Source organism: Bombina bombina, chromosome 6 (assembly GCF_027579735.1).
Source record: "Bombina bombina isolate aBomBom1 chromosome 6, aBomBom1.pri, whole genome shotgun sequence".
Taxonomy (NCBI): Eukaryota; Metazoa; Chordata; class Amphibia; order Anura; family Bombinatoridae; genus Bombina; species Bombina bombina.
Window position 1 is genome coordinate 154,318,459 of NC_069504.1, and position 23,017 is coordinate 154,341,475.

At 40.3% G+C, this 23,017-nt stretch overlaps 1 protein-coding gene across 1 annotated transcript in view; it reads right to left on the reverse strand.

The window, feature by feature from the left end:
• The window catches only part of PLXNB2 (plexin B2), a gene marked incomplete in the record, with an annotated part of 627,297 nt that overhangs the window by 463,398 nt on the left and 140,882 nt on the right, over positions 1 to 23,017 (reverse strand). Inside the window, 1 exon segment of the mRNA XM_053716644.1 lies at positions 20,068 to 20,156.

The following is a 23,017-nucleotide window of genomic DNA, read 5'->3' on the forward strand; positions in this document are numbered from 1 at the left end:
ACAGGGCGGGCCGTGGACTGGATACACCACAAGAGAAATAAATTTATCAGGTAAGCATAAATTTTGTTTTCTCTTGTAAGGTGTATCCAGTCCACGGATTCATCCATTACTTGTGGGATACCAATACCAAAGCTATAGGACACGGATGAAGGGAGGGACAAGGCAGGCGCTTAAACGGAGGGCACCAATGCCTGCAAGACCTTTCTCCCAAAAAGAGCCTCCGAAGAAGCAAAAGTATCAAAATTGTAGAATTTGGAAAAAGTATGAAGCGAAGACCAAGTCGCCGCCTTACAAATCTGTTCAACAGAAGCCTCATTTTTAAAAGCCCATGTGGAAGCTACTGCTCTAGTGGAATGAGCTGTAATTCTCTCAGGAGGCTGCTGGCCAGCAGTCTCGTAAGCAAAGCGTATTATGCTTCTTAACCAAAAAGAAAGAGAAGTTGCCGAAGCCTTTTGGCCTCTCCTCTGTCCAGAGTAAACCACAAACAAAGCAGATGTTTGACGAAAATCTTTAGTGGCTTGTAAATAGAATTTTAAAGCACGGACCACATCAAGATTGTGTAATAGACGTTCCTTCTTTGAAAAAGGGTTAGGACATAGTGAAGGAACAACAATCTCCTGATTGATATTCTTATTAGATACCACCTTAGGAAGAAACCCAGGTTTGGTACGCAACACTACCTTATCAGCATGGAAAATGAGATAAGGAGAATCACATTGTAAAGCCAATAACTCCGAAACTCGTCGAGCCGAGGAGATAGCTACCAAAAACAGAACTTTCCAAGACAACAGCTTGATATCTATGGAATGCAAGGGTTCAAACGGAAACCCTTGAAGAACTTTAAGAACTAAATTTAGACTCCATGGCGGAGCCACAGGTTTAAACACAGGCTTGATTCGAACTAAAGCCTGACAAAATGCCTGAACGTCTGGAGTATTAGCCAGACGCTTGTGCAAAAGAATAGACAGAGCAGAAATCTGTCCCTTTAAGGAACTAGCCGACAATCCCTTCTCCAATCCTTCTTGGAGAAAAGATAATATTCTAGGAATCCTGACCTTACTCCATGAGTAACCATTGGATTCACACCAATGAAGATATTTACACCATATCTTATGATAGATTTTCCTGGTAACCGGCTTTCGAGCCTGAATTAAGGTATCAATGACCGATTCAGAGAAACCACGCTTTGATAAAATCAAGCGTTCAATCTCCAAGCAGTCAGACGCAGAGAAATTAGGTTTGGATGGTTGAAAGGACCCTGAAGTAGAAGGTCCTGCCTCAGCGGCAGGGTCCATGGTGGACAGGATGACATGTCCACCAGGTCTGCATACCAAGTCCTGCGTGGCCACGCAGGTGCTATCAAAATCACCAAAGCTCTCTCCTGCCTGATCTTGGCAATCAGACGAGGGAGCAGAGGAAACGGTGGAAACACATAAGCCAGGTTGAAGAACCAAGGCGCTGCTAGAGCATCTATCAGTGTTGCCTTGGGGTCCCTGGACCTGGTCCCGTAACAAGGAAGCTTGGCGTTCTGGCGAGATGCCATGAGATCCAGTTCTGGTTTGCCCCAAAGTTGAATCAACTGAGCAAATATCTCCGGATGGAGTTCCCATTCTCCCGGATGAAAAGTCTGCCGACTTAGAAAAATCCGTCTCCCAGTTCTCGACACCTGGGATATGGATAGCTGATAGATGGCAAGAGTGAACCTCTGCCCATAGAATTATCTTTGAAACCTCCAACATTGCTAGGGAACTCCTTGTTCCCCCCTGATGGTTGATGTAGGCTACAATCGTGATATTGTCCGACTGAAATCTGATGAACCTGAACCCAGCTAGTTGAGGCCACGCCTGAAGAGCATTGAAAATTGCTCTTAGTTCCAGAATGTTTATTGGAAGGAGTGCCTCCTCCTGAGTCCACGAGCCCTGAGCCTTCAGGGAGTTCCAGACTGCACCCCAGCCCAGAAGGCTGGCATCTGTCGTTACTATAGTCCAATCTGGCCTGCGGAAGCTCATCCCCTTGGACAGATGGACCTGACATAGCCACCAGAGAAGAGAATCCCTGGTTTCTTGATCCAGATTTAGTAGAGGGGACAAATCTGTGTAATCCCCATTCCACTGACTGAGCATGCAAAGTTGCAGCGGTCTGAGATGTAGGCAGGCAAACGGTACTATGTCCATTGCCGCTACCATTAAACCGATTACTTCCATACACTGAGCCACTGAAGGACGAGAAGTGGAATAAAGAACACGGCAAGAGTCTAGAAGTTTTGACAATCTGGCCTTCGTTAGGTAAATCTTTATTTCTACCGAGTCCCTAGGAATGAAACTCTTGTTAGAGGTGATAGAGAACTTTTTTCTTCGTTCACCTTCCATCCATGGGACCTCAGAAATGCCAGAACAATGTCCGTATGAGACCTTGCGATTTGAAAAGTCGACGCCTGTATCAGAATGTCGTCGAAGTAAGGGGCTACTGCTATACCCCGCTGCCTTAGGACCGCTAGGAGGGACCCTAGAACCTTCGTAAAGATTCTTGGTGCCGTGGCCAACCCGAAGGGAAGAGCCACAAACTGGTAGTGCCTGTCTAGAAAGGCAAACCTGAGAAAACAATGATGACCTTTGTGTATCGGAATGTGAAGATAAGCATCCTTTAAGTCTACGGTAGTCATATATTGACCCTCCTGGATCATAGGAAGGATGGTTCGAATAGTCTCCATCTTGAAGGATGGGACTCTGAGAAATTTGTTTAAGATCTTGAGATCTAAGATTGGTCTAAAAGTTCCCTCTTTCTTGGGAACCACAAACAGATTTGAATAGAAGCCCTGCCCCTGTTCCTCCTTTGGAACTGGGTGGATCACTCCCATAACTAGGAGGTCTCTAACACAATGTAAGAATGCCTCTCTCTTTATCTGGTTTACAGATAAATGTGAGAGATGAAATCTCCCTTTTGGGGGAGAGGTTTTGAATTCCAGAAGATAACCCTTGGACACAATTTCCAATGCCCAGGGATCCTGGACATCTCTTGCCCAAGCCTGGGCGAAGAGAGAGAGTCTGCCCCCTACTAGATCCGTTTCCAGATCGGGGGCTGCTCCTTCATGCTGTCTTAGAGGCAGCAGCAGGCTTTTTGGCCTGTTTCCCCTTGTTCCAAGCCTGGTTAGGTCTCCAGACCGGCTTAGACTGGTCGAAAGTTCCCTCTTGCTTTGTGTTAGAGGAAGTTGAAGCTGCGCCACCCTTGAAGTTTCGAAAGGGCCGAAAACTAGACTGTTTAGTCCTTAATTTGTTGGACCTGTCTTGAGGAAGGGCGTGACCCTTTCCTCCAGTGATGTCAGAAATGATCTCCTTCAGTCCAGGCCCGAATAGGGTCTGTCCTTTGAAGGGAATATTGAGAAGTTTAGACTTTGAAGTCACGTCAGCTGACCAGGATTTAAGCCATAGCTTAAACCTGCAATTTTTAGCCGTTAGCTTGGTTAAATGAACAACGGCGTCAGAAACAAATGAATTGGCTAGCTTAAGGGCCGTAAGCTTGTCAAAAATATCTTCCAACGGGGTTTCAACCTGTAGAGCCTCCTCTAGAGACTCAAACCAGAAAGCCGCAGCAGCAGTGACTGGGGCAATGCATGCAAGAGGCTGGAGAATAAAACCTTGTTGAATAAAAATTTTCTTAAGGTAACCCTCTAATTTTTTGTCCATTGGATCTAGAAAAGCACAACTGTCATCGACAGGGATAGTGGTACGCTTAGCTAGAGTAGAAACTGCTCCCTCCACCTTAGGGACCGTCTGCCACAAGTCCCGTGTAGCGGCGTCTATAGGAAACATCTTTTTAAAAACAGGAGGGGGAGAGAACGGTACACCTGGTCTATCCCATTCCTTAGTAATAATTTCAGAAAACCTCTTAGGGATTGGAAAAACATCAGTGTAAGTAGGTACTGCATAGTATTTATCCAATCTACATAATTTCTCTGGGACTACAATAGCGTCACAGTCGTCCAGAGTTGCTAAGACCTCCCTGAGCAATATGCGGAGGTGCTCAAGCTTAAATTTAAATGTAGACATATCAGAATCAGATTGAAGTATCTTCCCTGAATCAGAAAAATCACCCACAGATTGAAGCTCCCCTGCTTCAGCTTCAGTACATTGTGAGGGGGTATCAGACATAGCCACTAAAGCATCAGAGAGCTCTGTATTTATTCTAGTCCCAGAGCTGTCTCACTTTCCTTGCAATCCTGGCAGTTTAGATAATACCTCTGTAAGGGTATGATTCATAACTGCCGCCATGTCTTGTAACGTATACGCAATGGGCGCGCTAGATGTACTTGGCGTCCCCATAGCAGGAGTTATAGGTTCTGACACGTGGGGAGAGTTAGACGGCATAACTTCCTCCTTGTCAATTTCTTCTGGTGATACATTTTTTAAAACCAGAATATGGTCTTTGTAATCTATAGTAAAATCAGTGCATTTTGTACACATTCTAAGAGGGGGTTCCACAATGGCTTCTAAACATAATGAACAATGAGTTTCCTCTATGTCAGACATGTTTAAACAGACTAGTAATGAGACCAGCAAGCTTGGAAAACACTTTAATAACTGTGAACAAGCAAAAAATAAAAACGGTACTGTGCCTTTAAGAGAAAAAAACAATCACAGAAACTGCAAAACAGTGAAAAAAGCAGTAAAATTTACAAAATGTTTACAGTGTGTATAATAGACTGAAATAGCATTGCACCCACTTGCAAATGGATGATTAACCCCTTAGTTTCAAAACCGGATCAAAAAAACGATAACCGTTTTTAAACAGTGACAACCAACTGCCACAGCTCTACTGTGGCTCCTACCTGCCCATACGACGACTTTGGAAGGCACAAAAACCCTTTAGAGAGGTCCTATATGATCAGGGGACTCCTTCAGGGAAGCTGGATGTCTCAAGCTGCAAAAACTACTGCGCAATTAAGGCGCGAAAATAGGCCCCTCCCAACATGTACTCACAGTGAGAGGGCCTTAAAAAACTATCCCTAGGCAAAATCTAGTCAGCCATGTGGAAAAACTGGGCCCCAGAATAAAGTTTTATCACCATATGTAGTAAACGTTTATATACATCAAGCAAACGTTATATCTATTAAGTAATGAGAGTAAATAACAAAAATATTACCCTTTACAGCAAGCATGATACCAGTCATTATTAAATCACTGTAATCAGGCTTACCTTAAATAAATCAGGTACTGTCAGCATTTTCTAGTTTATCATCTCTCTAGAAAAATTTAAAACTGCACATACCTCAGAGCAGGAAACCCTGCACGCTATTCCCCCAGCTGAAGCTACCCATGTCTTCAGTTATGTGTGAGAACAGCAGTGGATCTTAGTTACAACCTGCTAAGATCAACAACAAAACTGCAGGCAGACTCTTCTTCACCTTTCTGCCTGAAGCCAAAATAGTACAACTCAGGTACCATTTGAAAATAATAAACTTTTGATTGCAGATAAACTACATTAATGCACCACATCTCTCTAGCTACTTCCCTTGTCGAGAGCTGCAAGAGAATGACTGGGGGTGGCAGTTAGGGGATGAGCTATATAGACAGCTCTGCTGTGGGTGATCCTCTTGCAGCTTCCTGTTGGGAAGGAGAATATCCCACAAGTAATGGATGAATCCGTGGACTGGATACACCTTACAAGAGAAATACACACCCAATGTGATGGCACCCGTATCGGAATAGGGTGCAAATGAGCTGGCCAACACTCTTAGCGGTTAGCACACTGGTCACTGATGCTCCGTCAACTGATCTCCAAAGGATCTTTTTACCTGGAGGTATTCACCGAGTCGGTTACAGGAAAAAGGGTGGTTTCCAGATCCGCTCAAAAGACTGCTCGATACAAAGTGCTGCAGGACTGCCGTTAGTCCTTTTGGATTATATAAATTGTGATAGATGGCCGTCTTGTAATGCCAGATGCTCTAGGGAGAGTTAGATGAAACGTGGCTGAGAGTCACTCATGCTGGATCTGCTTTGCGTTCAGCGCTAGGGTTAATCCTTTGCCAGATCCGGAACACGATGCTTCACGCAGGTCACGCAGTGTCTAGAGGAATCCTACTCCAACCAGTGCACGATGCTCAAATATAAACCCCTCCCCCCAAAAAAGGAGCTGGCTGATGTAATATTTTTTGGGGAGGGGTTTATATTTGAGCATTGTACACCGGCTGGAGTAGGATCCTTTGGAGATCAGTTGACGGAGCATCCGTGACCAGTGTGCTAACTGCTGAGAGTGTTGGCCAGCTCATTTGCACCCTATTCCAATACGGGTGCCATCACATTGGGTGAGTGTATTTTTCTCCTTTCCACATCGTTTGAAATTCAACGTAACACACTAAGAGGCGCCCCGTCTCTCTCTTCTCTGCATGCACAAGAAAACTTGCTAGAAAATAATTTTTAAACAACTTTCCAGTCGTTTTTAAACAACTTTCCAACAGACAAGCCTGGGGCATCGGGTTTCCATCCGGTGTTTTGGCCCCAGTTTAGCACCACACAAAAAAACAGTATTGTCGTTCTTGTTTTGAGATTTCGTTTTTTGGGACATTTGTTTCTCTTTCCTTTGGGACAGTGAATGTTTTCCACATACTGTTACATTCTAAAAAAAATCCTTTATATATGTATGGTATCCATTTTATTGTTTTACATCATTCACTTTTTTTGAGTTGGAGAATTATCACCATTTTTTTTTTTTTTTTCACATATATATATATTTTATTTATTATATTAGATTTTTTTTTCTCCATCTTTTAGGTGCATAGATCACTTTGTGAAAGTTATATTATTTTATTAGTATATGTGACGACACGCGGGTGTCTTTTGATCATTACTTATTTATGGTTTATTGCAAATCAGTGCACTATATACACACACACATTTTTTTCACTCTAGGTTATTTTAGGCTCCCCCTTCAGGACATTTTTTTTTTATTACCTGTTTTTGTATGGTTTCTTGTGCATGCAACCTGTCAAAAATAATCAAAGGCAGAGAGCATGCACACGTGTAATGCTCACAAACACATTCATATACACCACCACATCTCAGATGGTTCATAGTTTTAAAAACAAAATTTTTCAACCTCTATCTTTTTCTTTATTGTACATGGCAGACGGCCCAAGGCGCAACTGTACATTAGTTTTTACAAAACATCTCAAACATAAATCCTGGGTTCCACACATAAATGTGACACATGGGGCATTTCATATTTTTGTTTTGCAAGAGGAAAAACCCGCTGACTGCAGCAAGAACTATGACCACATTTTACAATAAACAAAACTTCCTGAATCCACCACCAAAAGTACAAGAAAACAAGGTGTTTCCATTTACCTAACTAAAGATCAATTTACAAAGAAAATAAATTTAGTTTATGTGGAAGAATCTGCCAAGAAAATGTAAAATGAGAGGGCGCTAAAAGCAAGAATAAATACCACACTTAATCTCTAAAAAATTATGAGTTTAATAAACATAATTAAACATATATATGGCAAGTAAAAATTACTAACATCAAAAAATAGAAGGGACGTCTCCCTATAGAAAATAAATCTTAAAAATACCACCAATATATTCAGAAAAAATGTTAAAATTCCATTTATCATCCGTATGTATAAGGACAAGACCTACATGGACATAATTTGAAGGGTTTCTTTCCATGTCATTTATGTAGAGCATGCAAATATAGTACAAAGAGCAGCTCCATAAACATAACCGAAAAAATGGAAAAACTGGATATTAAAAATATAATAAGATGCTCACAGAAGGGAGTGATATATGTTATAAAATGTTCATGCAATTTAGTGTATTTTGGAGAAACAACAAGAATGTTACGTGATAGGATTAGGGAACACCTATGCAATATTGAGAAAGGTAATTTAGACACTCACCTTTATAAACATTTTAGAGACATTCATAACAACAACTTAGAACACTTTAAATTCTGGGGTATCCACATAGTAAAAGGGGATTGGAGAGGAGGAAATTTTGTAAATAAACTCCTCAAAAAAGAAGCTGAATTTATTTATAAGTATAACTCCCTTTACCCTGCTGGGTTAAATTCAGAAATGGATCTGTCCCCTTTTTTAGGAATATAAATCTTCCCAGAGACAGTTATGATAAACTCATCAAAATCCTAACATATATTATGATTGGAGGAAGCTAGACCATCATATATTTATTATTTCTATTTTTTCTCAAACATAAGAAATTCCTTGTTCCAAATATGCGTATTCCTAATATTTAGAAATAATCTAGGATATATGGATTACACACAAATCCATGTGATAACAATTATGTAGTTATATCATACAATGCCAATACGAGAAACAAGGTCTTGATTCTCCATAAATCCTCTAATTTATTTATTTATTTATTTTTAAATAATCAATTTTGTGTTGCTATATAGTATTGCAATTTTGTGAACATTATTTAGTTTTTTAATATATTTATAAATACCACCAATCAATTTTATAATACCACCAAATAAAATGTTTTAAAGTTATACCAATTTTTTAATCAAAATATTTATAACATTTTTAAATATTCCAAGATGGCTAAACAAGTGCCAAATTCTTAGAATGTTGAAGAAACGGACAATCCACCTTAAAATGAAATCCACCTTTTAAAGCAATTAGAACTCGGACCAATAGAAGAGAAGCAGCAGGTTTTTAAACTTTGTTCTGGGAGCAACTTTTATCTTGAGAAAGCCCACAGCTGGGTGAAACGCGTAGAAGGAGAGTTGCTTATCCTGCTAAGAGCAAATATCTGATACTAGGTACCTAGTTCTTTTTATCCCGCGCGTGATACACGCTAAGTGCGGGACTTACTGACATTCTCCGTTACTTCATGCTGCCAGAATTTCTATTTTGTCCTGAAGCCGTTGTTACTAAAAGGTACAAAGTAAGGTGTTAACCTCAGTCAGGACAGATCCAGCCAGTGACACGGACCATTACCGTGCTCAACCACCGAGAGGAAACCGCCACCAGTGTGGTCAGAACGGCTTGCTGTGAGACGGTTAAACCTTAGTGGGAGTTTACCTGGAAGCTTGAATATCACTCAATCACCACGGGTGAACCTTCACTACATAAGCTGAGCGGCCTGCTTTTAGCCGATAAAAGAAAACGGTAAGACGCCCTGGAGCGCCCTTTTTAACATATACATAAGTACTTTTGATAATTGCATATAAAAGGTGGAACGCTGTCTTTAAACTTTAGGCACTCATCTATTTAAGAATTGCCACAAAATGACTGAAAGTGTTATGCAACATTGTTAATCATTTTTTTTGGATCATTATCAACTGCTGGTCCCTGAGCATTTGCGGATCAATTTTTACCAGTGGTCTACATCGATTTGACTATACTTTTTTGTCCTTATACATACGGATGATAAATGGAATTTTAACATTTTTTCTGAATATATTGGTGGTATTTTTAAGATTTATTTTCTATAGGGAGACGTCCCTTCTATTTTTTGATGTTAGTAATTTTTACTTGCCATATATATGTTTAATTATGTTTATTAAACTCATAATTTTTTAGAGATTAAGTGTGGTATTTATTCTTGCTTTTAGCGCCCTCTCATTTTATATTTTGATACTCTGTTTTCTATATAGCCATTTGGAGAGGTGGTTAGGGAGAGGCCTGGATTAATTTTTAGACCTTAGCGCTTTATAACACTTGTTTTTTCAAGAAAATGTAAAAATCATCTGACTGAGAACCAACTGAAGGATCTATCGCAATTTTTTTAATTTTTTTAATCCATTCTCCAGTTATTTATGCACTAGAAATTATACACTGCATTGAGAAACATCTGATTACAACATCAAGTGTTTTAAAAGAATTTAAAATTGCCATTTTGTTGGCAAAACTGTTTTTTTTGTAGTCTCAGGACACACCCCTTGAATAGCATCTTTATTGCAGTTTGTCTTAACTCAATTAATATTGCCAGTTACAGCAAAACAAAATAATATATGATCTTTCATTAGAATATGTAACTTGACACCAATAATCTATGTGTTTAACCCCCCCGCAAAGGAGTTAAACACATAGGTAACGTACAACTCATGAGCCAATCAGAACTGCTAGTCGCACAGCTGGGAAATGTTACTTGCATATAACTGTGTGTTAGAATTCTGCAAAGGCTTAAACAGTTTAAAGTGAAGGTCAATTTAGATGAATCGATGCCCGGTTTTTAATAATCCTATTAAAAACAAGGGCACTTTAATTCATCAAAATTGACATTTCACTTGTTTTCTTCAGAAACTTAACTTTTAATCCTGACAGCTGCTCCAGCGATTCCCCCGGCCGTCGGAAGCCTCTTCATACGTCAGAAATTACTAATCCAGCTTCCTCCAATCATGGCTTTCCCCCCGGGGGATCATGGCCTGAGGCAACGTCATGATTGGAGGAAGACGGATTCGACATTTTGGACCCGCGAAGAGGGCTTGCGACGGGTGGAGGAAGCGCTGCAGCGGCTGTCAGGATTAAAAGGTAAGGTTTTGAAGAAAACGAGTGAAATGTCAATTTTGATGAATTAAAGTACCCTTGTTTTTTAACAGGATTATTAAAAACCGGGTACCGATTGATCTATATTGCCCTTCACTTTAAGTCACCTTGAGAGCAGGATTGCACTACTGGGACCTAGTTGAAAACATCTAATGAGCCAATGACAAAGGCGTATGGGTCATTAGCTCAAATTAGTGCAGTGCTTCTACAGAGGCTACTGAGGTATGCTTTTCAACAAAACCATACAAAGATAAATATAAAACACCACAGTCCTCTTACGACCTCCATCTTAGTTGAGAGTTGCAAGAGAATGACTGGATATGGCAGTGAGGGGAGGAGCTATATAGCAGCTCTGCTGTGGGTGATCCTCTTGCAACTTCCTGTTGGGAAGGAGAATATCCCACAAGTAATGGATGATCCGTGGACTGGATACACTTAACAAGAGAAATATATTTAACATCATAAGACAATTTAAAGTTTTTTTAACTTTCAGGTTCTTTTAGGCCGTGCAGTGTAAGAAGCCTATTACACTTGTATCCCACAAAACACAGGAATAAAAGCGGCTTGTATGCTGGTAAATAACAGACTGACAGCATATTATTGTGACAACTACCTGAGCAATGTGACTCTGCTAACACACAGACTGACACAATGTGATGAGGGCCTGTTTGGATGCGCTACCATTCTATAATGTATTAGTTTGGCAGCCATTCTAAAAAGGCCACAGGGTATTTTGTTGTCATTATTTCAAAATCTCCAGAACACTTATGAGTTTATTAAACAAAATGAAGCATTTATAGCATCATAATGATCTTTATATTGCTTAAATTCCTGACTGAGCAATTAGAAGGGTTACAGCACATAACTAAAGCCGATTTAATGACTTAGCATAACTGGCATATTTTATGGGAACCGAGAAGCTTAACTTGTCCCACTTACATTACACTGTATTATTTCTGTATCCAAACCCTCGACAAATAGCTGCGGTACCAGCATGCAGCACAAAAATGCATAATCCAAATGGGTTTTAACTAAAGCATTTATATTAAAAAAAAAAACAGTCCTAAATATAGTAGTATATATTTTTTTTTGTTTGAAAATGTGGATATCATACATTTAGACCATAATAAAATAATAATAAAAAAAGGGGGGCCCCAAACAGATCTAATTTGTGTTTCACATACTTTATACTACTGATGAGATGGATATGCAATAATGGTTATCTGTTCCTACTCTCCCACATAATACAGCTTTAGAAAACATGGGCAATAGGCTTGGCACGAGGATACCTTTTCCTCTACTTACTGAAGAACTCTGGGCTCCAGGGGCATGAGACACAAAATCTGTCAGACTATATTTCATCATTGTTGACTGCAACCATAGATTAAAGGGACACTAAAGTCAAAAATGAATTTTCATAATGCAGACAGAGCAGGCAAATAAAAAAAATCCAATGTACTTCTGTTATCAAAACTGCATTGTGCCCTTTGCATCCTTTGTTGAAGAGTAAACCTATGTAGACTCAAGGGCATGCTGATCTCTTTAGCATTCCACTATAGCAGGTATTGCGGCAAACATTGTTGCAAACACTGCTGCCATAGGGTGAGCTTTCTATGTCAAACATTTATTTTAAGATGCACCTTTTGAATGAACACACTAATTTGGCTAACATTAGTTGGGATTGTGAGACACTAAAACATTTACATGTGCATTTAGCAGTTTCATTAGCTAATGCAGAAGCCGCTCGCAGCATTAGGCTCTTTTTGGAGCAGATTTCTTCTTGTGAAAGTACAACAGACAATGATCTGTGCAAATCCAAATCTTAGTGTTGTGGAACTTTCACAAGAAGAAATCCGGCTCCGAAAGTTGGCGAATGTGGCTTGCAACTGCCATCTTCAGCATTTGTCTACTCTTGAAAAGTCCAAATGATGTGTGTGTATATGTATGTGTGTGTATATATTCCTATTACACTGATAACAGTGTTATAGGATAAATATGGTGAAGATAAGAGAAGATAACACACAATACATTTTAAACCACACATAGTATTTTATTATTTCCATTTTCTAACATCTCATCTCTACTATCATAAGAGCATCCTTAAATCTAACAAAATAATTACTAACTTGAGTTGGGGTCAAACACAATTTATCGTAGAAGCAATTCAAACACCTTAAAGGACCAGTCAACACAGTAGATTTGCATAATCAACAAATGCAAGATAACAAGACAATGCAATAGCACTTAGTCTGAACTTCAAATAAGTAGTAGATTTTTTTTCTGACAATATTAAGTTATGTCTTTTTCCACTCCCCCTGTACCATGTGACAGCCATCAGCCAATCACAAATGCATACACGTACCATGTGACAGCCGTCAGCCATTCACAAATGCATACACACTTATTCTTGCACATGCTCAGTAGGAGCTGGCGACTCAAAAAGTTTAAATATAAAAAGACTGTACACATTTTGTTAATGGAAGTAAATTTGAAAGTTGTTTAAAATAGCATGCTCTGTCTGAATAATGAAAGTTTCATTTTGATTGAGTGTCCCTTTAAAGGGACACCTTGTAATTACAAGACATTTCTATAATTTTGTTATAGAATAACATACAATATAAGCCAAGTCTTAATGTTTTTAAAACAAATTACCATCCTTTCAACTGCAATTATTTTTTAATAGCCAAATTCCACCCTCCATTTGTCTTATATGGAGGAGCCAATCTGGTCTTTAGCCTGTAGAAGACAAGGCTATCCACAGTCAAAGTTAGTGTAAAGTACATTGTTTTGCAGTAATCTGATAAAGCCAATTAGGCAAAAAAACATAATTTATGCTTACCTGATAAATTTATTTCTCTTGTAGTGTATCCAGTCCACGGATCATCCATTACTTATGGGATATTCTCCTTCCCAACAGGAAGTTGCAAGAGGATCACCCACAGCAGAGCTGCTATATAGCTCCTCCCCTCACTGTCATATCCAGTCATTCGACCGAAACAAGACGAGAAAGGAGAAACCATAGGGTGCAGTGGTGACTGTAGTTTAATTAAATTTAGACCTGCCTTAAAAGGACAGGGCGGGCCGTGGACTGGATACACTACAAGAGAAATAAATTTATCAGGTAAGCATAAATTATGTTTTCTCTTGTTAAGTGTATCCAGTCCACGGATCATCCATTACTTATGGGATACCAATACCAAAGCTAAAGTACACGGATGATGGGAGGGATAAGGCAGGATTAAACGGAAGGAACCACTGCCTGAAGAATCTTTCTCCCAAAAACAGCCTCCAAAGAAGCAAAACTATCAAACTTGTAAAATTTTGAAAAGGTGTGAAGCGAAGACCAAGTCGCAGCCTTGCAAATCTGTTCAACAGAGGCCTCATTTTTAAAGGCCCAGGTGGAAGCCACAGCTCTAGTAGAATGAGCTGTAATCCTTTCAGGGGGCTGCTGTCCAGCAGTCTCATAGGCTAAGCGAATTATGCTCCGAAGCCAAAAGGAAAGAGAGGTTGCCGAAGCTTTTTGACCTCTCCTCTGTCCAGAGTAAACGACAAACAGGGAAGATGTTTGGCGAAAATCTTTAGTAGCTTGTAAGTAAAACTTCAAGGCACGGACTACGTCCAGATTATGTAAAAGACGTTCCTTCTTTGAAGAAGGATTAGGACACAATGATGGAACAACAATCTCTTGATTGATATTCTTGTTAGAAACCACCTTAGGTAAAAACCCAGGTTTGGTACGCAGAACTACCTTATCTGCATGAAAAATCAGATAAGGAGAATCACATTGTAAGGCAGATAGCTCAGAGACTCTTCGAGCCGAGGAAATAGCCATCAAAAACAGAACTTTCCAAGATAAAAGTTTAATATCAATGGAATGAAGGTGTTCAAACGGAACTCCTTGAAGAACTTTAAGAACCAAGTTTAAGCTCCACGGGGGAGCAACAGTTTTAAACACAGGCTTAATTCTAACCAAAGCCTGACAAAATGCCTGGACGTCTGGAACCTCTGCCAGACGCTTGTGCAAAAGAATAGACAGAGCAGAAATCTGTCCTTTTAAAGAACTATCTGATAATCCTTTGTCCAAACCCTCTTGGAGAAAGGACAATATCCTAGGAATCCTAACCTTACTCCATGAGTAATTCTTGGATTCACACCAATAAAGATATTTACGCCATATCTTATGGTAGATTTTCCTGGTGACAGGCTTTCGTGCCTGTATTAAGGTATCAATGACTGACTCGGAGAAGCCACGCCTTGATAGAATCAAGCGTTCAATCTCCATGCAGTCAGTCTCAGAGAAATTAGATTTGGATGATTGAAAGGACCTTGTATTAGAAGGTCCTGCCTCAGAGGCAGAGTCCATGGTGGAAAGGATGACATGTCCACTAGGTCTGCATACCAGGTCCTGCGTGGCCACGCAGGCGCTATCAGAATCACTGATGCTCTCACCTGCTTGATTTTGGCAATCAGTCGAGGGAGCAGAGGAAACGGTGGAAACACATAAGCCAGGTTGAAGAACCAAGGAGCTGCTAGAGCATCTATCAGCGTCGCTCCCGGGTCCCTGGACCTGGATCCGTAACAACGAAGCTTGGCGTTCTGGCGAGACGCCATGACATCCAGTTCTGGTTTGCCCCAACGATGGATCAGTTGAGCAAACACCTCCGGATGGAGTTCCCACTCCCCCGGATGAAAAGTCTGACGACTTAGAAAATCCGCCTCCCAGTTCTCTACGCCTGGGATGTGGATCGCTGACAGGTGGCAAGAGTGAGACTCTGCCCAGCGAATTTTCTTTGAGACTTCTAACATTGCTAGGGAACTCCTGGTTCCCCCTTGATGGTTGATGTAAGCCACAGTCGTGATGTTGTCCGACTGAAATCTGATGAACCTCAGGGTTACTAACTGAGGCCAAGCTAGAAGAGCATTGAATATTGCTCTTAACTCCAGAATATTTATTGGGAGGAGTTTCTCCTCCTGAGTCCACGATCCCTGAGCCTTCAGGGAGTTCCAGACTGCGCCCCAACCTAGAAGGCTGGCATCTGTTGTTACAATCGTCCAATCTGGCCTGCGAAATGTCATACCCTTGGACAGATGGACCCGAGATAGACACCAGAGAAGAGAATCTCTGGTCTCTTGATCCAGATTTAGTAGAGGGGACAAATCTGAGTAATCCCCATTCCACTGACTTAGCATGCATAATTGCAGCGGTCTGAGATGCAGGCGAGCAAATGGCACTATGTCCATTGCCGCTACCATTAAGCCGATTACTTCCATGCACTGAGCCACTGACGGACGTGGAATTGAATGAAGGACACGGCAAGCATTTAGAAGTTTTGATAACCTGGACTCCGTCAGGTAAATTTTCATCTCTACAGAATCTATAAAAGAGTCCCTAGGAAGGTGACTCTTGTGAGTGGGGATAGAGAACTCTTTTCCACGTTCACTTTCCACCCATGCGACCTCAGAAATGCCAGAACTATCTCTGTATGAGACTCGGCAATTTGAAAGCTTGACGCCTGTATCAGGATGTCGTCTAGATACGGAGCCACCGCTATGCCTCGCGGTCTTAGAACCTCCAGAAGTGAGCTCAGAACCTTTGTAAAAATTCTCGGGGCTGTGGCCAACCCGAAGGGAAGAGCTACAAATTGGTAATGCCTGTCTAGAAAGGCAAACCTTAGGAACCGATGATGATCTTCGTGAATCGGTATGTGAAGGTAGGCATCCTTTAAGTCCACTGTGGTCATGTACTGACCCTCTTGGATCATGGGTAGGATGGTCCGAATAGTTTCCATTTTGAATGATGGAACTCTGAGGAATCTTTAGATCCAAGATTGGTCTGAAGGTTCCCTCTTTCTTGCGAACCACAATCAGATTTGAATAAAACCCCTGTCCCTGTTCCGTCCGCGGAACTGGATGGATCACTCCCATTACTAGGAGGTTTTGTACACAGCTTAGGAATGCCTCTTTCTTTATCTGGTTTGCTGATAACCTTGAAAGATGAAATCTCCCTTGTGGAGGAGAAGCTTTGAAGTCCAGAAGATATCCCTGAGATATGATCTCCAACGCCCAGCCCAGGGATCCTGAACATCTCTTGCCCACGCCTGGGCGAAGAGAGAAAGTCTGCCCCCCACTAGATCCGTTTCCGGATAGGGGGCCATTCCTTCATGCTGTCTTGGGGGCAGCAGCAGGTTTTCTGCCCTGCTTGCCCTTGTTCCAGGCCTGGTTAGGTTTACAGGCCTGTCTGGAATGAGGAACAGTTCCCTCTTGTTTTGAGGCGGAGGAAGTTGATGCTGCTCCTGCCTTGAAATTTCGAAAGGCACGAAAATTAGACTGTTTGGCCTTTGATTTGGCCCTGTCCTGAGGAAGGGTATGACCCTTGCCTCCAGTAATAATTTCCTTCAAGCCAGGCCTGAATAAGGTCTGCCCCTTGAAAGGAATGTTGAGTAACTTAGACTTTGAAGTCACATCAGCTGACCAGGATTTAAGCCATAGCGCCCTACGTGCCTGGATGGCGAATCCGGAATTCTTAGCCGTTAGTTTATTCAAATGAACAATGGCATCAGAAACAAATGAGTTAGCTAGCTTAAGCGTTCTAAGCTTGTCAATAATTTCCTCCAATGGAGCTGTATGGATGGCCTCTTCCAGGGCCTCAAACCAGAATGCCGCCGCAGCAGTGACAGGCGCAATGCATGCAAGGGGCTGCAAAATAAAACCTTGTTGAATAAACATTTTCTTAAGGTAACCCTCCAATTTTTTATCCATTGGATCTGAAAAAGCACAACTGTCGTCCACCGGGATAGTGGTACGCTTTGCTAAAGTAGAAACTGCTCCCTCCACCTTAGGGACCGTCTGCCATAAGTCCCGTGTAGTGGCGTCTATTGGAAACATTTTTCTAAATATAGGAGGTGGGGAAAAGGGCACACCGGGTCTATCCCACTCCTTGCTAATAATTTCTGTAAGCCTTTTAGGTATAGGAAAAACGTCAGTACACACCGGCACCGCATAGTATCTATCCAGCCTACACAATTTCTCTGGAATTGCAACTGTGTTACAGTCATTCAGAGCAGCTAATACCTCCCCAAGCAATACACGGAGGTTCTCAAGCTTAAATTTAAAATTAGAAATCTCTGAATCAGGTTTCCCCGAGTCAGAGATGTCACCCACAGACTGAAGCTCTCCGTCCTCATGTTCTGCATACTGTGACGCAGTATCAGACATGGCTCTTACAGCATTTGCGCGCTCTGTATCTCTCCTAACCCCAGAGCTATCGCGCTTGCCTCTTAAGTCAGGCAATCTAGATAATACCTCTGACAGGGTATTATTCATGATTGCAGCCATGTCCTGCAAGGTAATCGCTATGGGCGTCCCTGATGTAATTGGCGCCATATTAGCGTGCGTCCCCTGAGCGGGAGGCGAAGGGTCTGACACGTGGGGAGAGTTAGTCGGCATAACTTCCCCCTCGATAGAACCCTCTGGTGACAATTCTTTTATAGATAAAGACTGATCTTTACTGTTTAAGGTGAAATCAATACATTTAGTACACATTCTCCTATGGGGCTCCACCATGGCTTTTAAACATAATGAACAAGTAGGTTCCTCTGTATCAGACATGTTTAAACAGACTAGCAATGAGACTAGCAAGCTTGGAAAACACTTAAAACAAGTTTACAAGCAATATAAAAAACGTTACTGCGCCTTTAAGAAACACAAATTTTGTCAAAATTTAAAATAACAGTGAAAAAAGGCAGTTACACTGTAAAAATTTCGTTAGTGTATGTAACAAGTTAGCAGAGCATTGCACCCATTTGCAAATGGATGATTAACCCCTTAATACCAAAAACGGAATTAATAAATGACAAAAACGTTTTTCAAACAGTCACAACAACTGCCACAGCTCTACTGTGGCTTTTTACCTCCCTCAATACGACTTTGGAAGCCTTTTGAGCCCTTCAGAGAAGTCCTGGAACATGCAGGAAGAAGCTGGGTGTCTGTGTCTGTAATTTTTGCTGCGCAAAAAAGCTCTAAAATAGGCCACTCCCACTCATATTACAACAGTGGAAAGCCTCAAGGAACTGTTTCTAGGCAAATTCATGCCAGCCATGTGGAAAAAACTAGGCCCCAATAAGTTTTATCACCAAACATATATAAAAAACGATTAAACATGCCAGCAAACGTTTTAAAATACACTTTTATAAGAGTATGTATCTCTATTAATAAGCCTGATACCAGTCGCTATCACTGCATTTAAGGCTTTACTTACATTACTTCGGTATCAGCAGCATTTTCTAGCAAATTCCATCCCTAGAAAAATATTTTAACTGCACATACCTTATTGCAGGAAACCTGCATGCTATTCCCCCTCTGAAGTTACCTCACTCCTCAGAATATGTGAGAACAGCAAAGGATCTTAGTTACTTCTGCTAAGATCATAGAAAACACAGTCAGATTCTTCTTCCAAATACTGCCTGAGATAAACAGTACACTCCGGTACCATTTAAAAATAACAAACTTTTGATTGAAGAAATAAACTAAGTATAAAACACCACAGTCCTCTTACGACCTCCATCTTAGTTGAGAGTTGCAAGAGAATAACTGGATATGGCAGTGAGGGGAGGAGCTATATAGCAGCTCTGCTGTGGGTGATCCTCTTGCAACTTCCTGTTGGGAAGGAGAATATCCCATAAGTAATGGATGATCCGTGGACTGGATACACTTAACAAGAGAAACAGAAACACTATCCAGGTAGGTGGTATACGTGAAAGACACCTTTATTCTTATATAGTGCAAAAACTCATACAAGAGCCAAACATGCTAGAAACATCCTACGCGTTTCATGCTGACAGCCACTTCGTCAGTGCCTGTCAGCATGAAACACGTAGGATAGGTCACCCGACCCCGCCAAACCAATCAAGTTACCTGCTAAGTAAAGCACCCTACTACGGAAGCCGGACAGGCTTTTGGCACTATCCGCAAACACAGTGGAACTTGGATGAGACACGGCTAACTCTGGATTTATTGGCACTCAGAGGTACCGCTACAAGGTACTGTTTTCATACTTTATCTGTATTAACCATTGCTAAGCCTGCATTGAATCTGGCCGGAACACCACTAATCCAGCAGGCAATGAATGGCTAGCGTTTACTTTTACATAGCGTTTTCTGCTTGGCCTTGTTTACTGTGTGTAACTCCAGAGTGGGTGAATGACTTTACAATCAATGGACTTTGTGCGGCTTAAGGCCCAGTTTATACGCTGCCTACATTCAGTGAAATTATTTGTTTAAATCCAATAAGGGACATACTGTATATGTAGTAAGGTTAGCCTTTAGAAGTCAGTGCGCATTTCAAGTTCTGAGAACTAGAAATCACTCAATTTCCAGAGCTACATTACAAAAAAAGGGGACAAAGATAAATAATGAAAATATATTTCAAAGTTGTTTCATTATATATAACTAAACATTCTATATTCCGATCTCAAGGGGTTTACTGTCCCTTAATAGAGACTGTTTAAAAAAAAAATGTTAGGTTTACATCAACATTGTATGCGAAAAATATGACTTTACCTGCAACCTGTAAAGAATCCTTCACCACCTCGGTCTAATTGATTGTAGACATGTGCAGTCTCTCCAAATTTCTTACTTGGTTTGCAAATCTTTAAAAACAAAAAAGTTTTTTAAAAAAATGTTCACCAAGTATTTTATGCAACATACAAAAATCAATAAACAGAAAATTCACATTATCTAAAATGATATGGAGCGATTAGGCCCCAAGTTAGAAAAATGTTGGGTTTAATTTCCCTTTAAGCAAGTTAAATATTTATTTCATGATTTAGAAAGAGCATGCAATTTTAAACATCTTTCTAATTTACTTCTATTATCTAACTTTCGTCATTCTCTAGATATACTTTGCTGAAAAGCATATCTAGATAGGCTCAGTAGCTGCTGATTGGTTGCTGAACATAGATGCCTTGTGTGATTGGTTCACCCATGTGCATTGCTGTTTCTTCAAAAAAAAGATATCTAAAGAATGAAGCAAATTAGATAATAGAAGTAAATTGGAATGTTGTTTAAAATTGTAATCTACATAAATCATGTAAAAAAATGTTGATGTTTAGTGTCCCTTTAATGAGCCAATTCTTTTTTTCTTACTATCAGGAAAGAAAAATATTTAAGGCTTAAAAAAAAAAAAGTTGTGTACCGAGCTAATTAGCAGCTCCCCTTTAGGCTAGGGATGTGCATTTGGGTCATTCGACAACTAACAGATGAGGAAGATGGCGGCCGCCAGAGGCATTCAGGTCTTTTCTGAGCCAGATTTTTTATTGTGAAAGTGCAACACACTAATATCTGGATTTGCACTTTCACAAGAAGAGATCCTACTCTGAAGAGTCAAATGCCGCTGGCAAGTGCCATCTTCCCCATTCGTTAGCTGCCGAATGACCAGAATGCACATCCCTACTATAGACATATTTAACATTTAATTACCAGCCAGGCTTTTAGATACCATTAAAATGGGCGCTTAACGAGAACTAAGACGTGCAAGAGGTTCTAATTTGCCAAACATATAATGTGGTCAATGTGAAGCAACATTTAACCTAGCTTGGCACTGGCAATCTTTACTAAAATTGTTTTCATAGTGTAGGCAAAAGTGTAAGTCTTGATAAAAACAAGTCATCAGCGTTATTAAGAGACAGTAAACAATTATGTGGTCAAACGGCTCATGAGGAATGTCAATAGTTTAAGAGTAAATCTAGGTTCAGACTCCTATGTAAGAGAGAAAAAAGCAAATTTGCAAATAGAAGTAAATTGAAAAGTTGAATTCCAGCTCAGGAGCCACAAACTCTGCAGCGTCGGAGAAGAACACAGCCAGTCAAACAATCAGTAGCAACAGTCGCACATCATTGCCCGTTTTGTGAGTGGGAGCTGCAATGCTTGCAGCTCGAGCAGAACTTTACCTGTGTATTTAACCCATTTACAAGGATTAAAAACTAAGTTAGCTGGAGTCAGTGGCATAAATGGTACATGAAAATTAGAAGACCCATCTAATATACTTTCCCCCAGTGAATTAAATGGTAATTTACATAATTACATTCCTAACACATGTAGCATAATTTGCTCAGACAGATTGTTCAGAATTGTAGTTAAGATTACTTAGCAATGATGTAATGTGCTCCGTACACACATCTATAAATGTCACAAATACCTTCCGTGTTTACACTTGGAACATTAGTTAGGTGTTTAATAGTTCTACTGTCCATGAAATGCTTTTATATTGGGTCATTAAAATGATTTACAAAAACACAAATCACAGAATGCGCCACATGGCATAGATCATCTCTATAAGGAAAGTGCAAATAAAATCACTATGTGCTGGATGGAGCACACTGAGCTGTCACAGTGGCTCAGATCACTGAATACTGACTGTCACAGCTTCATCTCTTATGGTTGGTATCAAATTAGGGCTCTTAAAGGGATACTAAAGTCAAAATTAAACTTTCATTATTCAGATAGAGCATGCTGTATTAAATACTTTTACATTTACTTCTATTATCAAATTGTGCAGTCTTTTTATATGCACACTTTATGAGGCACCTGCTTCTACTGAGCATGTACAAAAGCTCCTAGTAAATATGTATACGAGTCTGTGATTGGTTGGTGTCTGTCACATGGTACACGGGGCGGTAAATTGAAGTAATTGCTCATTTAAAATCTAGACTATTGCATTGTCTTTTCTTTTTATTATTATTATTATTATTATTTTTATTAAGGTTCTCCAAACAGTACAGAGCGGATACATTTCAATGTGAGACACAGATGCACAAATTCAAAATACATACCTTCCAACACCTGAAGCCTATAGGAGGCACATGATAAATTGGGGACCACTTTTGGATCCCATCTGAGGGTAGAACCTTATAATTTTTTATATATATGGGTCAGGGCTTACTCAACTGATACTAACTGTACTATAATAATGTACTTTTTATTCCCCAAGACCTAGTAAATAAAATATATCTTCTCACCTCTGTGCTTTGGAACTTAAAATTGCCATCTCCATCAAATTAGTTCCCGCTGTCTCGGCCGCTGACAGCAAGGTAACTGCTATTGTAAGCAAAGGCTATTAATAGGTGAGAAGAGGGGGTTAAGACAAGGTCATATCGGGGTCCCTGCAGTGTATGTATGTATGTATGTATGTATGTATGTATATATCTATATCTATGTGTATATCTATATATATCTATATACATATATACATACATACATACATACACTATATATATATATATATATATATATATATATATATATATATATATATATATATATATATATATATATATATATAAACAACAGGAAAACGAGGACCATCAGGATCAGTTATAACCAAGTGGATTTATTCAGGCTAAAGGTGATGAATCCCACAGTGGTATACAAGGTTAGATGGTGGTGAGCTGACGCGTTTCGCACATGTGCAATGCACTTCATCAGAGATCATCAGGTGTGTTCCACAAGTAAG